A 15644-nucleotide genomic window follows, 5' to 3' on the forward strand; every position below is an offset into this window, starting at 1 on the left:
TAAAGAACAATCTTTTTGTTGACATTGTTTGATCACAGGTTCCCGAGGCTATCCTCCTCTGCCCAAATGGCATTGGTAAAAACACATTGTCTTTAATTTGGCATCAAATCTCATTTAGTCTTAAGCCAGGATTAATGGCCTACAATTTCCGGCTTTAATGGCAGTTGTAATAATTTTCGGGGATCAGTGGAAGCTGGTTGAATCTTGTAGGATTCTATAACAGAGCCATGGACATCAAAGACAGACATGTGTTGAACACTGTTCTGAAGAGCTTTTGGTTGTTTAAAAGTGAAAGGTCAGATTGTCGTGGTGGGCGAAGTCATGTTTAGATGTTTGAAGCTAGGTAGGATCAGCTGGGGACGTGTAGGGATCTCTTGATGTAGACAGGTGGTGTTTGATTCCAGAGCAGGTGGGGAGAGGCTAGAAATAGCGATGTACTCTCATCATTTGGTATGAAATGATTCCGATAGTAGGTTGCAAACATGTGAAGGATAACTTTGGTCTTTGGCAAGATGGAGTTTTTATACCCCAGACCTAAAAGGGCGGGGGTATATAGTTATACCAAGGAATATAGGAGCGGTGCTATGTGAAGTTTGATTTCAATATTTGGATTTTCTGAAAAAATACAGCTATTTTTCACATAGAATATTTTACAGAAACATTTGTGTGACCTATAACTACTTCATGATGCTTTTCAAATTTAGGGAATATTTTCCGTACCTATAGAAGAAATGCTGTGCAATGTTTAATTTTGATATGTGTATTTTCTGAAAATAATATGAGGAGAGGTGAGGTGAAATGGGGTTTAACATCGCGTCCAAGATTATTGCACTTATTTAGCGACGTGCATGCACGTGTGTGTGTTTGTGTGGCTGCTTGTACTAGTCCGGAGACTGATGCCAATTTATAGTGCTAGCACACTGAGATACCATGCCGCAGTTTAACATGAATACCCCACTCAGACACAGTATACTGACTCCGAGACGACCAGTCCTTGTTTTTGCCCCTTTATTATGAACGCCAGACAGGTTTGCAACAAGTACCATCTTTTATCGTCTTTTGGTATGACGCGGCGGGGAATCGAACCCCGGATCTTCTGCTCTCTGGGTGGACGCTCTACCACTAGACCACGGAGGCGGTTCGAAAATAATATGATAATTTAGTGATTGATATTATGAGGAACATCCAAAGCTTTAGGTACAGTGAAGTGTAATCAACAAAGTCATCAAGCCTGACCACTTGATCCATGTCACAAGCAGAACTTGCTGGAATGCACGTGGAATCCATTGTGTGATGCTTATATGAACCTACCATTGTATTTTCGGGGTAGTCTTGGATTATTATACAAGATCATAATTCATAATTTTGCAAAAAAATGCAAACAGTTTTCAGACAGATGTTTGTTTTATCAATAAAACATTAACACTACTCATGCTTTGCTGTCCATTCTTTTCAAAAGTGAAATAACATTTCTGTTTGGTTGTGTGTTGGTTGTGTTTTGGTTGTGAGATGGTTGTGAGGTGGTGGTGTGTTGGTGGTGTGTTGGTTGTGAGATGGCTGTGTGTTGGTTGTGTGTTGGTTGTGTGTTGGTTGTGTGATGGTGGTGTGTTGGTTGTGAGATGGTTGTGAGATGGCTGTGAGATGGCTGTGTGTTGGTGGTGTGTTGATTGTGTGTTGGTTGTGTGATGCAGGCCCGGGGTCAGGAAACCGTCATATGCGCCGGACATGTCCGATTGGGAATCTCAAATATCCAGTTTAAAATATTGCTTACCGGACATTTCAATTTTTCTTTCCCGACATTTTAAAAAGTATTGTCCGGACATGATCAACAGTTAGGACTGAGCAGTTTCTGTCTGCAGTTGTAACACAATGAAGATTATCTACACTGACAAGCCTTGTTTGTTTTGATTGCTGTAAATACATCGTACCCACATGATAGTCCAATCGGTCAATCACTGTAATAGGCAATAAACTGAGTTGACACTGATTAATCGAGGACTAATTACTGAGAAACATCTTGTAAATTTGAGTGCAAGGTGTTTACAACTGTACATAAATACCTTGCATCATCAATGTACCTCATTATCCTCACAATGCTACGATACGTAACCTCAGACAAGAAGCGAATGCGTGACGACAGCCAGTCGACCAATGCAGATCAGTCGAGCGGATCTGCCAAACCTTCAAAGTCTTGACGATCATTTTGTAAGTCGTGGCTAACGACTTTCACTTGGTTGACATACATTGAGGATTTGCAGATTTTATTGTTTTCAGTAGCTACTCGTATATTAAATCTTGATTGACCGCCATTTTGCTCTCTGTGACGATCGATATCAAATATTTTTATGGTCAATAATTAAGTACAGATGAAAAAAGTATTCAAATAACTATTGCTATCAACGATATTTTAGTATTTGTGATTATATTATCTGTCTTGTTTTTAAATAATCTTTAGTTTAAAAAAAAACTTTTCCCATGAGGTCACGTGATAACCGAATATGGGATAATAGTCTCGATCCAAATGTTACATCGCGTACACTTGAGCAGACTCATGAATAGAACTCATGAATATTAATTAGACCATTCACTACGTTAACAGATCGTTATTATAACAGAAACAAACGTATGTTTTCCATGTATATCTAAAATGATATTATTTGTTATTAATTGTCTGGTGAATTAAACAATTTAAATTAAAACAATTCATATTTCATCATATTATGAATATGTAACAACTTGTAATGTGTGTGAAAAGTCGTACCAAAATACGCTATTTGAAGCAGGCGTGGCCTAAATGCAAATGTCCGATTGGGAATTTTAATTTTCCGGACCCCTGGTGTGATGGTTGTGTTTTGGTGGTGTGTTGGTTGTGAGATGGCTGTGTGTTGGTTGTGAATTCGTTATGAGATGGTTGTGTGTTGGTTGTGAGATGGTGGTGTGTTGGTTGTGAATTGGTTATGAGATGGTTGTGTGTTGGTTGTGAGATGGCTGTGTGTTGGTTGTGTGTTGGTTGTGAGTTGGTTATAAGATGGTTGTGTGTTGGTTGTGAGATGGTTGTGAGATGTAGGTGTGTTGGTTGTGAATTGGTTATGAGATGGTTGTGTGTTGGTTGTGAATTGGTTATGAGATGGTTGTGTGTTGGTGGTGTGGTGGTTGTGAATTGGTTACGTGTTGGCTTAATTTGTCAAAGATTTCAAAGCCTGTCAAACAAACATACAAACAAACAATCATATTACAGTTATTATTTTGCCTGATAATGCATTAAGACATGTCAAAAATGATTGATAAGTAATGTATTGAGACACTGTGGACTTGAATATTTCAAAACAATCAATCTACAGCTGGAGAGGCATTCTCACCATGAACTTCCGGGTTAAGTAAAAATCTGTGAACACTTTTTGGTGTTGTTTAGCCTTGAAAAGCAAGATAATTGAAGTCTTAAAAAGGCTTCAAATTTGGTGTATCAATTTTTGTATGAAGAATGTCCCAGACGATTGTGTATGCATATTAAGCCGTATCGCCATATTAAGTGTCCTGCTCCAAGAAGCACCCTCAAACCATCTTTTAGGCCAATCAATAAGTAATCTTTGTAAGTGCCACCTGCTAAGACCAAAGTTTTACATCACAGGACATTTTCTTGTGCAAATGTTTTTTTCCAGACAGATTGGACAGATATTTGTTCCTGAAAACACTCCCTCCATTGCATGGTGTCAGTGAAATCCACTTTTCAACATGTTGTCTGTCAGAGGTGTCCAAGTGTCTGCATCGTGGAGTCATCATGGTTCTGCTTCCTATCATGTGTGGAAGAACATGGCCTGGATTGTGGTTCTTGTCGAGAGGGGTGGTGAGGGTTGCAGACACATTCAGAGTGACAGAAAACTCTCCACAAGACGTATATGACAAGAGGGATGACTTCAACTTTCAAACAGTCAACTTTTCCTTTATGTCGAGCAATACTGACGAGTGACAGAAAACTCTCCACAAGACGTATATGACAAGAGGGATGACTTCAACATTCAAACAGTCAACTTTTCCTTTATGTGGAGCAATATTGACGAGTGACAGAAAACTCTCCACAAGACGTATATGACAAGAGGGATGACTTCAACATTCAAACAGTCAACTTTTCCTGAATGTCGAGCAATATTGACGAGTGACAGAAAACTCTCCACAAGACGTATATGACAAGAGGGATGACTTCAACATTCAAACAGTCAACTTTTCCTTTATGTGGAGCAATATTGATGAGTGACAGAAAACTCTCCACAAGACGTATATGACAAGAGGGATGACTTCAACTTTCAGTCAACTTTTCCTTTATGTCGAGCAATATTGACGAGTGAAAGAAAACTCTCCACAAGACGTATATGACAAGAGGGATATGACTTCAACTTTCAAACAGTCAACTTTTCCTGAATGTCGAGCAATATTGACGAGTGAAAGAAAACTCTCCACAAGACGTATATGACAAGAGGGATGACTTCAACTTTCAAACAGTCAACTTTTCCTTTATGTCGAGCAATATTGACGAGTGACAGAAAACTCTCCACAAGACGTATATGACAAGAGGGATGACTTCAACATTCAAACAGTCAACTTTTCCTTTATGTGGAGCAATATTGACGAGTGACAGAAAACTCTCCACAAGACGTATATGACAAGAGGGATGACTTCAACATTCAAACAGTCAACTTTTCCTGAATGTCGAGCAATATTGACGAGTGACAGAAAACTCTCCACAAGACGTATATGACAAGAGGGATGACTTCAACATTCAAACAGTCAACTTTTCCTTTATGTGGAGCAATATTGATGAGTGACAGAAAACTCTCCACAAGACGTATATGACAAGAGGGATGACTTCAACTTTCAGTCAACTTTTCCTTTATGTCGAGCAATATTGACGAGTGAAAGAAAACTCTCCACAAGACGTATATGACAAGAGGGATGACTTCAACTTTCAAACAGTCAACTTTTCCTGAATGTCGAGCAATATTGATGAGTGAAAGAAAACTCTCCACAAGACGTATATGACAAGAGGGATGACTTCAACTTTCAAACAGTCAACTTTTCCTTTATGTGGAGCAATATTGACGAGTGACAGAAAACTCTCCACAAGACGTATATGACAAGAGGGATGACTTCAACTTTCAAACAGTCAACTTTTCCTTTATGTCGAGCAATATTGACGAGTGACAGAAAACTCTCCACAAGACGTATATGACAAGAGGGATGACTTCAACATTCAAACAGTCAACTTTTCCTTTATGTGGAGCAATATTGACGAGTGACAGAAAACTCTCCACAAGACGTATATGACAAGAGGGATGACTTCAACATTCAAACAGTCAACTTTTCCTGAATGTCGAGCAATATTGACGAGTGACAGAAAACTCTCCACAAGACGTATATGACAAGAGGGATGACTTCAACATTCAAACAGTCAACTTTTCCTTTATGTCGAGCAATATTGATGAGTGACAGAAAACTCTCCACAAGACGTATATGACAAGAGGGATGACTTCAACTTTCAGTCAACTTTTCCTTTATGTCGAGCAATATTGACGAGTGAAAGAAAACTCTCCACAAGACGTATATGACAAGAGGGATGACTTCAACTTTCAAACAGTCAACTTTTCCTGAATGTCGAGCAATATTGACGAGTGAAAGAAAACTCTCCACAAGACGTATATGACAAGAGGGATGACTTCAACTTTCAAACAGTCAACTTTTCCTTTATGTGGAGCAATATTGACGAGTGACAGAAAACTCTCCACAAGACGTATATGACAAGAGGGATGACTTCAACTTTCAAACAGTCAACTTTTCCTTTATGTCGAGCAATATTGACGAGTGACAGAAAACTCTCCACAAGACGTATATGACAAGAGGGATGACTTCAACATTCAAACAGTCAACTTTTCCTTTATGTGGAGCAATATTGACGAGTGACAGAAAACTCTCCACAAGACGTATATGACAAGAGGGATGACTTCAACATTCAAACAGTCAACTTTTCCTTAATGTCGAGCAATATTGACGAGTGACAGAAAACTGTCCACAAGACGTATATGACAAGAGGGATGACTTCAACATTCAAACAGTCAACTTTTCCTGAATGTCGAGCAATATTGACGAGTGACAGAAAACTCTCCACAAGACGTATATGACAAGAGGGATGACTTCAACTTTCAGTCAACTTTTCCTTTATGTGGAGCAATATTGACGAGTGAAAGAAAACTCTCCACAAGACGTATATGACAAGAGGGATGACTTCAACTTTCAAACAGTCAACTTTTCCTTTATGTCGAGCAATATTGACGAGTGAAAGAAAACTCTCCACAAGACGTATATGACAAGAGGGATGACTTCAACTTTCAAACAGTCAACTTTTCCTTTATGTCGAGCAATATTGACCAGCAACTCCTTCCTTTGGTGTGTGCATTTCACAACTTTGGCAGTACAATGAAGCATACTCTGCAAAGATTTCAAAGAGCATCATATGACTCTTGCTGAAAAGTTGTTAATTCAAGGTTACAACATTCAAGGCCATAGTAAAGCTTTCTAAAAATAATTGTGTAGGCATCTATGACAAAAACGATGTCCGATGCAATTACCCATTTTAACTTTACGTTATGTTGCCATGTTTTAGGTGAACAATTGACTTGCCTTTGCATGTGTTTGTGATGGCCACAATCAGTTGTGCAGGATAGAAAAACCTTTTTGTGAGCACCTGTTATCATCACTATCTAATAGTGATTTTTATCATCCCAAACTGGCTTCACAGGAGATATCGCTTGGGTGAGATCAATGGTCTTCAAAGCATTGTGATGCAATTACAAAAATATTAGCTATGATTTAATAGAGGTAGTATTCTTAGAATTATACACAACGATAAACTATTGTTTGATTTCTGGTATCTGGAGTATCGCAGTTCGACATCCAATCACTGTTGAATCTGCTGGTCTTTGCAATGGCATCGTGTCGTGACTGATCTGACAGAAATTGTTCAGGAAGCAGCTTATACAAGCTATCATAAACCAAATCATCTTATCATTTATGGTTGTAAGTTTCTTGCTCTGCTGAGCAGTGGTAATGACCTCCATTGAGTGATTTTATTAACGCGGTTGGGGTTGACAACTTCTCAGCATTGCGTGATTGTCGGAGTCTCGTGATTCTCTTATGAATCTCTTTTCTTGGGGAATTGGAAACTTGATTTCACAGTTTTGTGGCTTTCTTCAGCTTCTGGAGTACATAGTCATCGTTAGTTATTCTAAGTCTGTAACAAGATTGCAGTGGTAATCTTCATGGATGGAACCCATATGTGAAATCGGTTTCCATGGCAATCAATCCATTTTGTTGAATTTTGTGGCATCTTCCTGCTGCTGTTTCTTATGGGTGTCTTCAAGTGCAACAAATGGGCTATTTGTGTGCTGTTTTGTACTTGCTATAATCTTTCGGTCAAATACCATCAACAGCTGTTATTGGCAGAATAGTGAATGTTGGTGAAGTTTGTTAATTGGTTGGTTGGTTTACCGCACTCAGCAATATTCCAGCTATATGACGGCGGTCTGTAAATAATCGACTCTGGACCAGACAATCCAGTGATTGCTATCATGAGAATCGATCCACGCATTTGGGATACGATGACATGCATCAACCAAGTCAGCGAGCCTGACCACCCTATCCCGTTAGTCGCCTCTGACAACAAGCATATTCGCCTTTTATGGCAAGCATGGGTTGCTGAAGACCTATTCTATCCCGGATCTTTACGGGTTGAGTTGGGTTAATATTCCAGTATTTCAGTTATGTCATGGCACATCTCCTTATAGCCGCAGGAGGAAAGCACAATGATACACAGTTCATTGATGTTTATTGGTTCTGTGAAATTCACAAGTACTGGATTGGATAGATCAGACCAAGGATCATAATCAGAATGAATCTGGGACAACTGGCTCCTGTCCTGGCTAAGGGAGGCAACTGTGACAAACATGAATATTAAGTACATGAAGATGACTCTCTGTAATAAGGGGTGTGGTTGTTAAGACTGCAAATGAAAATTCATTTGCCCAATGGATATCAAATCATGCATATCTTGCTATTAAAATATTAGAGTCATCTGCCCTTATATTTGAGTTACGTGCCCTTGACAAGTTCCTGTTCGTGGTGTTCTTTTTACTATCGCTGCCAGCAGACAAAGCTCTTCACAGTGCTGGGCACTTTGCAACCATGCATGAAGTTGATCTTGTTTGTTTGTTGTTTAACACTGCACTCAGCAATATTCCAGCTGTATGACGGCGGTCTGTAAATAATCAAGTCTGAACCAGACAATCCAGTGATTGACATAATGAGCATCGATCCACACAATTGGAATATGATAACATGCATCAACCAAGTAAGTGAGCCTGACCACCTAATCCCATTAATTGCCTCTTACGACAAGCATAACCATCTTTTACAGAAAGAATGCATTGCTAAAGGCCTATTCTAACCCAGATCTATACAGGTCAAGTTGATCAGCAATTGACTAACGGACTGACAGTGATGATTGTCATGGCGCTGAATACTCTTCCTCAAGCTAAATTACTTAGGAGTTTGTCAATTTGAGTTTCTATTTCATTTCAACTATCATGTACTTAGTCTAGAGAGAGAATGTGAGTGGGAAGTTAGGTGCTTTTCCATTTATCTGCAATCACGAACCAATCTAATTATATAAACAAACATAGAACCCTCTGGGAAACAGTAAATTAGCCGAAGAAATTCCAATTCACTTATAATGGTTTTCCAAAAGAAATACACCAAATATAAAATGTCACTACATTTGGGATTTGAGGGAAATTTTTCAAGATTCTTATGATGGCCACTTGCACATTGGTAGTAGTGTTAATACTGGGAGGGTAACTTGAAGGTGTCACATGCTACGGTTGGTTGGTTTGTTGTATAACGCCGCACTCGGTAATATTCTAGCTACTCAATAATCGAGTCTGGACCAGACAATCCAGTGATTAATATCATGAGCATCTATATATGCAATTGGAATCAATGACATGCATCAGCCAAGTCAGCAAGCCTGACCACCCGATCCTGTTAGTCGCCTCTTACGACAAGCATAGTTGCCTTTTATGGCAAGCATGGGATGCCGACAGGAGACCTTTTCTACTCTGGATCTTCACCGGTCTCACAGGCTAAGGAGGAAGGAAGGAAACTAAGGAATTGAGTTAACGGCAATGGCTTTGTGTGATGAGAGTTATCTTGCTTTGATGTATGTGATTAGAGTTATCTCCCTTTGTATGTAATGAGAGTTACCTGCTCTTGTTATGTGAACTGAGTTAGCTAATTATGTGAGATGAGTTATCTGCCTTTGACGTATGTGATGAGAGTTCTCTGCCCTTCCTGTACATCATGATAGTTATCTGCCCCTGTTTGATGCTATGAGAGTTTAAGTTTCCCTTGCTGTGTGCTACAAACTAGACATTTAAGGTAATTTACCTGTATTGGTGTGAATTGTACTTCAGTTGGTGTTTCCAAACCATATTCTGCACATTGAGAGCTGTGGACATAGCTGTGCAGCATACAGTCATCTCACTTTATTATGTCTCCAGCATACATTGGGAGACCTTGGACGGCAAGGTTGCATAAAACGTTGTAATTTTCTGTGCAGAGTTGCATCCCTTAGGCGTGCCAGGAACTTAGGATTGTGGGTTAAAATCATGTATTCACCCTATATATGTTTCTAGATTTGTCAGCATAATGGGCTGGTAAATGTCTAAGACCTGGGCTGACACTGTAATATATTCCAAATATTGTTAAAAAAATGAATAAGAATAGAATCTTACATCACATTTATGCAGATACCATGAGACTGTTAACTACTGATTGTATCAAAACATGAATGGGCAATAATTACTTTGAAATACATGGCAAGTTAGTGCCATTTTGTTTTGACACTTCCTGATTCTGTTAGATATAGACACCGTGTCTTTGACATAAATGAGTGCCGTGGTCATTAATGAGCCTTTTCTCATGAGGCTTGACTTGACATATACTTCTAGAAGATCAGGAATAGAGCAAGGAAGAGTTTCTTCCTTACATCTCACCACGTCAGAGGAATGAGGGGGTGAATGGGGATTAACTCTTCTTGTGGCGTTATTAAGGTCTAGTGGGGATTCCAGGTTAGAATTTGGTCCCCTGCAACCAATGCATGTTGTAATTGGGGGATCAGTCTTGGTGATTTACTTGATCAATCTAGGTAATGCGGAAGGCTGCAGTGTTGGGGAGTCTTCACATTCTCCGAAAACTTCTGGGTGGGTTTGACTAGAATGTTAAGTCCCCTTCGCTGTCTGGGCTGCGTATAGAGGGGGCAAGGACCCTGAGCTGATGATGAGCCTAACCAGCCTGAAAGTGCCAGGATCACCCAAACACTCTTTGCTGCATTTTTTATTTTAATCTGTACATATCATATATTTTTGTTCTTGTTGAACAATTTTATTTTATTTTTTCCAGGTATGCACCCACACAAAGTGATTGTGTTATCATCATCTAGTTGATTCTTGGATTTTAGGAGTTGGACTTACTTCAATACGTTAACTCTTCGGAAGGTAAGAGAAATATTTTTCATCATTGTTGAGATGGCGACATGTACTACATTATATGTTATATTTCACAGCGTGATATAGCTCTGCATGGAAAAGGGGCAGTCGGGTAGCCTAGTGGTTAAAGCGTTTGTCGTCACGCCGAAGACCCCGGTCCGATTCCCGATATGGGTACAATGTGTGAAGCCCATTTCTGGTGTCCCCCGCCGTGATATTGCTGGAATATTGCTAACAGCAACATAAACCCATACTCACTCACTCAGCATGGAAAGACCCCTCCCTGGTATACTGGACAGAGTGTCTGCCCGGAGAGCAGAAGGTCAGTTGTTTGATCCCCTGGTCATGTCATACCAAATATTTTAAAAGATGGTACTTGTTGTTACCCTGCCTGGCACCCGGCATTACGGGGATAAAACAAGGACTGGTTGGCTCAGAGTCAGTAGAGATTAAGGTTTCCTCTGTGGGCAAGCACTATAAAGCAGGTTAGAGCCCGGACTAGTTCAAGCAGAGACACACACATGTGCATGCTTGTTGCTTTATGAGTAATATCTAGAATGCAGTGTTAAACGATTTCACCTCACCTCGTTAAACGATTCCACCTCGCCTCTCCTTATATAATGTTATTCCTCAGCGTGTAATGAATGGGTCAGCACTATTTAGTTAATAACTACATCAAAAGTTGGGAAATATTATTAAACACAGAACCACAAAACTCTGAATCTCGCCTGAATTATGAAGACATAATGATGGCAATGTTTAAAAAACAGATCAGAATTTTTTTGTTACTTTTTTAGACATCATTGATGGGATCAGTTTGTAAAATCTCAGTGCAATAGGTCTGTAGTGTCAGAGGAGATGACAAGTGGATGACAGACAACGTGTAACGACATAAAGTCACTTGATTTTAAGCCACAGGTGCTGAAAGTGCACGCAACCCGCCGTGAATACCTATAAAATAGCTCATAAAATAGACTCAGTCACTCATACACTAAGCACATTCTTTGTAGGCAATATTCAGTGAAGGTAGTTGATTAAGTATATTACCATAGAAATCTGTTAGTGAATAAAGAAGTTTAAAAAAAAAATAGCAACAAATAATGAAATTGTTTTGATCTTAATCAAATGTTTCTTATGAGAGATAAATATTTGCAAATTATTTTTTTTCAATGTTCTGAATAGAAGACTATATTTAACAGATTTTGATGGTGTAAATTCATTGGTGCCAAACGTTATGAACAGTTTTTGGCATAATATTTCCCCTGGTGAATGTGTCTTGACTTCTGCTGTCTAAAGGATGTTTAAAGAAAGTTTCCGATACAATCATGACAGTTTTGATCAAACACATACACCTTTTTTTATCATCCTGGTATGTGACACAACTTAATCCATTTCAAGAGTGAAAAACTACGCCATTATTGTCCAATGAAATGCGAAATCACTCAATATGTCAACAGACATGTGAAAAAATGGGTTTCTGGTATTACTTTGAATATTAATCAATTGTTCTTCCGTGTATTTTTAAGGTCTGTGATTGTTCAGCTTAAGTGTGATAGATTGGCATGATTCGATGGAAGTGATGAGAGGGAGCTCTTAAGTACATGAGCTCCTTGGGCGATGTTGTGTACGTCTATGTCTTGCTTCACAGAGATTTCGTTTCTGTGTGCAGATAAGTTGTTAGGGTTGAGATAAGTTGTTCTGGGTTGAGATAAGTTGTTCTGTGTTGAGATAAGTTGTTGTGTGTTGAGATAAGTTGTTCTGTGTTGAGATAAGTTGTTCTATGTTAAGATAAGTTGTTCTGGGTTGAGATAAGTTGTTCTGTGTGCAGATAAGTTGTTAGGGTTGAGATAAGTTGTTCTGGGTTGAGATAAGTTGTTCTGGGTTGAGATAAGTTGTTCTGTGTTGAGATAAAATGTTCTGTTTTGAGATAAGTTGTTCTAGGTTGATCAGTTGTTCTTTGTTGAGATAAGTTATTCTGTGTTGAGATAAGTGGTTCTGTGTTGAAATAAGTTGCCAAAGGTTGATCGGTTGTTCTATGTTGAGATAAGTTATTCTGTGTTGAGATAAGTGGTTCTGTGTTGAAATAAGTTGCCCAAGGTTGATCGGTTGTTCTATGTTGAGAGATAAGTTATTCTAGGTTAAGCTAAGTTGTTCTGTGTTGAGATAAATTGTTCTGTGTTGAGATAAGTTTTTACTGGTACTTGTTGTTACCCTGCCTGACACTTGACATTAATTGGCTAAAACAAGGACTGGACTAGTACAAGCAGCCACACACACACACACACACGCACGCACACGTGCATACATGTCGCTATATAAGCGCAATAATCTTGGACATGATGTTAAAAATCCCACTTCACCTCACCTTATAATAGGCAAATCTAGTCATCTAAGAATGCCAGTCTTTTATGGGGACCACTTCTTCTTATAATCTAGAAATGATCATTTAAACAAATAATTATTGCCTTAGACACAAGTCTGAGGATCTGACTCAGCTTCTATCTGTTGTCATCCGTGTGTACAGGCCCTTAGGGTTTACAGTGGTGAAAAGAAAACAGGCCATGTGCTATGGACCTGGCATCCACTTCCTGGTTCTCAGCTGACAGGTGCAGTGTACATCAAGACGGACACCATCACCGCCAACCAGCTACTGATATTGACAACTCTCTACCAGTATGTTCACAGCTTCCTTCATGTTTCGTCAAACCATTCAGGATGCGTGGAGCGTCTTTAATTTTCAAAGTGATAAATTAAATGGCGTAAGATGTGTGTTGGAACCAGGTTACCTCCCTTGGCCTTTTCTCGAACCACTACGATCTACCTACAGGGATCAGTCCAGTCAATGGATCGAAGTGAGTGACTTGGGTTAACGCCGCTTTGAACAGTATTTCCCCCCCCCAAAAAATTAAAACTAATAATAATAAAAAAATAAAAATATTACCAAAATTATTTTGTTTAGTTTTCCTGACTGTTTTCTCTTTGATGGGTCAAAAAAATTATCAGATTGTCAAACTTAAATTTTTTGTAGTTTCTTGTATATAATAAAATTTGAGTTAGACAAAGTGGGCTCTCTGAATGCCTTGTATGAAACTTACTGGGACAATCATAGTAAAGTAATTAAAACATGTATTGTACAAATTTGTCTGGCAATATGACCGAATTTTGTGCAGCAAACAACAACAAACAATGCGATATAATATCATAATTTATTTACATTTGGCGACAAAGGGGGGCTACCTCGGTTGCTGGTGCTAGTGGGTCGTAAACCCGAGTGATAGGAATAGAGAAAGAGTACCCCGAGGATCGTGGATCCTGGGTTGATAGCTTGTTAGTGGGTCGTCAACCCGAGTATTGTTGTGGATTAATCTGGGATCTAGGATCCCAGTATTAGTGGAGAGGTACCCTTGGAGGTCGTGAAGCCCCGGGTGTTAAGTTAAGGAGAGGTATATGGTATGAGTTGGGGGCTACAGACGCCCAAAGAGAGGTTGTGTAGCAACCGATAAACGAGATGGCTTTGATAGGAACGAGAATGAGCGGATGGTAGGTGAAGGGTTAAATAGGCTTTAGTGAGTGACGTCAGAAGCATGGGTTTGCGCATGCGTTGCCGACAAAGAATTGAATTGTGGGATAGGTAAAGTGTAACCTGATCCATAGTAGAAAAATGGAGTACGATGTACAAGTGATGACAGTTCATAATAAAATATACGACGTTGTAGGATACATAAAGCGCAAGAAGCTGCGGCTCAGGTACTAGTGGTTTGTGCACAAACTAAAATAATAAATTTGACATTTTGACTAAATGTTAACTTTAACACACACGCACCATCCCCCCAACCCATCCCACACACACACTCCAAAAGAAAAAGCACATATGATAGTAGTAGTCAGTATGTAGTAGTAGTACCGGTAAGTTAATATCTATCAACAGTCTAGTGTGAAACCAATATTCAGCCTCACGGAAGGAGTCAAGACCTCACCGAAATTCAGAATTGTGCCCTAGGGGATATGTGTCAAGGATGTAATGGGACCATTTCTATCAGTCCTGGGAACAGACAGGCTTGACGACCACCATCACCATATCAGGCAGGCATCGTTCAGCTGCATCTCTCGCACATCCTTGTCAGGTTTCAGAACCATCTTGGTCCGAGTTATTCTCTAAACTCGGCTTGTTGTGATGGATCACTGTCGTATCGTCTGGGCAGTTTCCTCACCACCACATTGTTGTGTATGGAGTAGTGCTGGTCGTAGGATAGACTAACTCTAGGCTCCGCAATGAACATATTTCACAGCAAAAAAAATTGTTAAAAGGACCCCAAAGACTCTCTTCATTTCCTGAAACTGCAGTAATTAATTACTCTCATTTGAAGTGTATTTTTGCATGATTTTTGTCCATAATCATGAATTTTATGTGTCTAGTCTATGTTGTGTTACACGAGAGCTGAGAGTCCAATGAGATGTCTAAGTTACAACGATATCATTTATGTTGCTATTATTATTTTCCAGATGCCTTTGTGTTTTAAGTCTTTTTGAGTACCTGGTAAGAGATATTTGTGCTTTGGAGGTGCAAGGTAGGATAAAACAACTGATTGTCCAATCTCATTATATCCGATCTTAGATCTCGACCGCAAAACAAAGATCTGAAGACATGCCATGACGGGTCGATGCGTCATGACAACATGGAACCAAGAAGAATAAAAGAAACAACAGAATGATATATGCAGTGCATGTGCTTCATAGTAAAAATCATTTCTAATGTTATGTTCATGTACAAAAAAATTTTAAAATCTGCTTTTAAAAAATTCATGTTAATCAGGAACATGGATCTTGCAACCAATTTGGGAAGAATGTCGCATAAACAGTTTCTTTGGATTTCTTATCTGGAATTTTTCAAATGGATGATTATATGGTTTTGTACGAACTGAAGTTATGTACTGTCACTGGACACAAGAACAGCTTTCTCTAAAAAATTCTGTGAGACAGATTCCGTGTTCAATAGAACTTTGTTTCATTTGAGTTTTTGCCAATTTCTTTGACAAGTCCAAAAGTCATTATTGT

The 15644-nt window shown here is 39.2% G+C and overlaps 1 protein-coding gene across 4 annotated transcripts in view; it reads left to right on the forward strand.

The window, feature by feature from the left end:
* LOC139465005 (polypeptide N-acetylgalactosaminyltransferase 5-like) overlaps positions 1 to 15644 on the forward strand; it is a 359393-nt gene that overhangs the window by 169620 nt on the left and 174129 nt on the right. For all 4 annotated transcript variants that reach the window (XM_071246666.1, XM_071246665.1, XM_071246668.1 and 1 more), the window contains one exon: positions 10504 to 10598. The gene's annotated coding sequence lies outside the window, so the exon portion shown is untranslated. The remainder of the gene's footprint in view (positions 1 to 10503; positions 10599 to 15644) is intronic.

The sequence above is a fragment of the Haliotis cracherodii genome, unplaced genomic scaffold (genome assembly GCF_022045235.1).
Source record: "Haliotis cracherodii isolate W230 unplaced genomic scaffold, xgHalCrac1.p SCAF_17, whole genome shotgun sequence".
Classification (NCBI taxonomy): Eukaryota; Metazoa; Mollusca; class Gastropoda; order Lepetellida; family Haliotidae; genus Haliotis; species Haliotis cracherodii.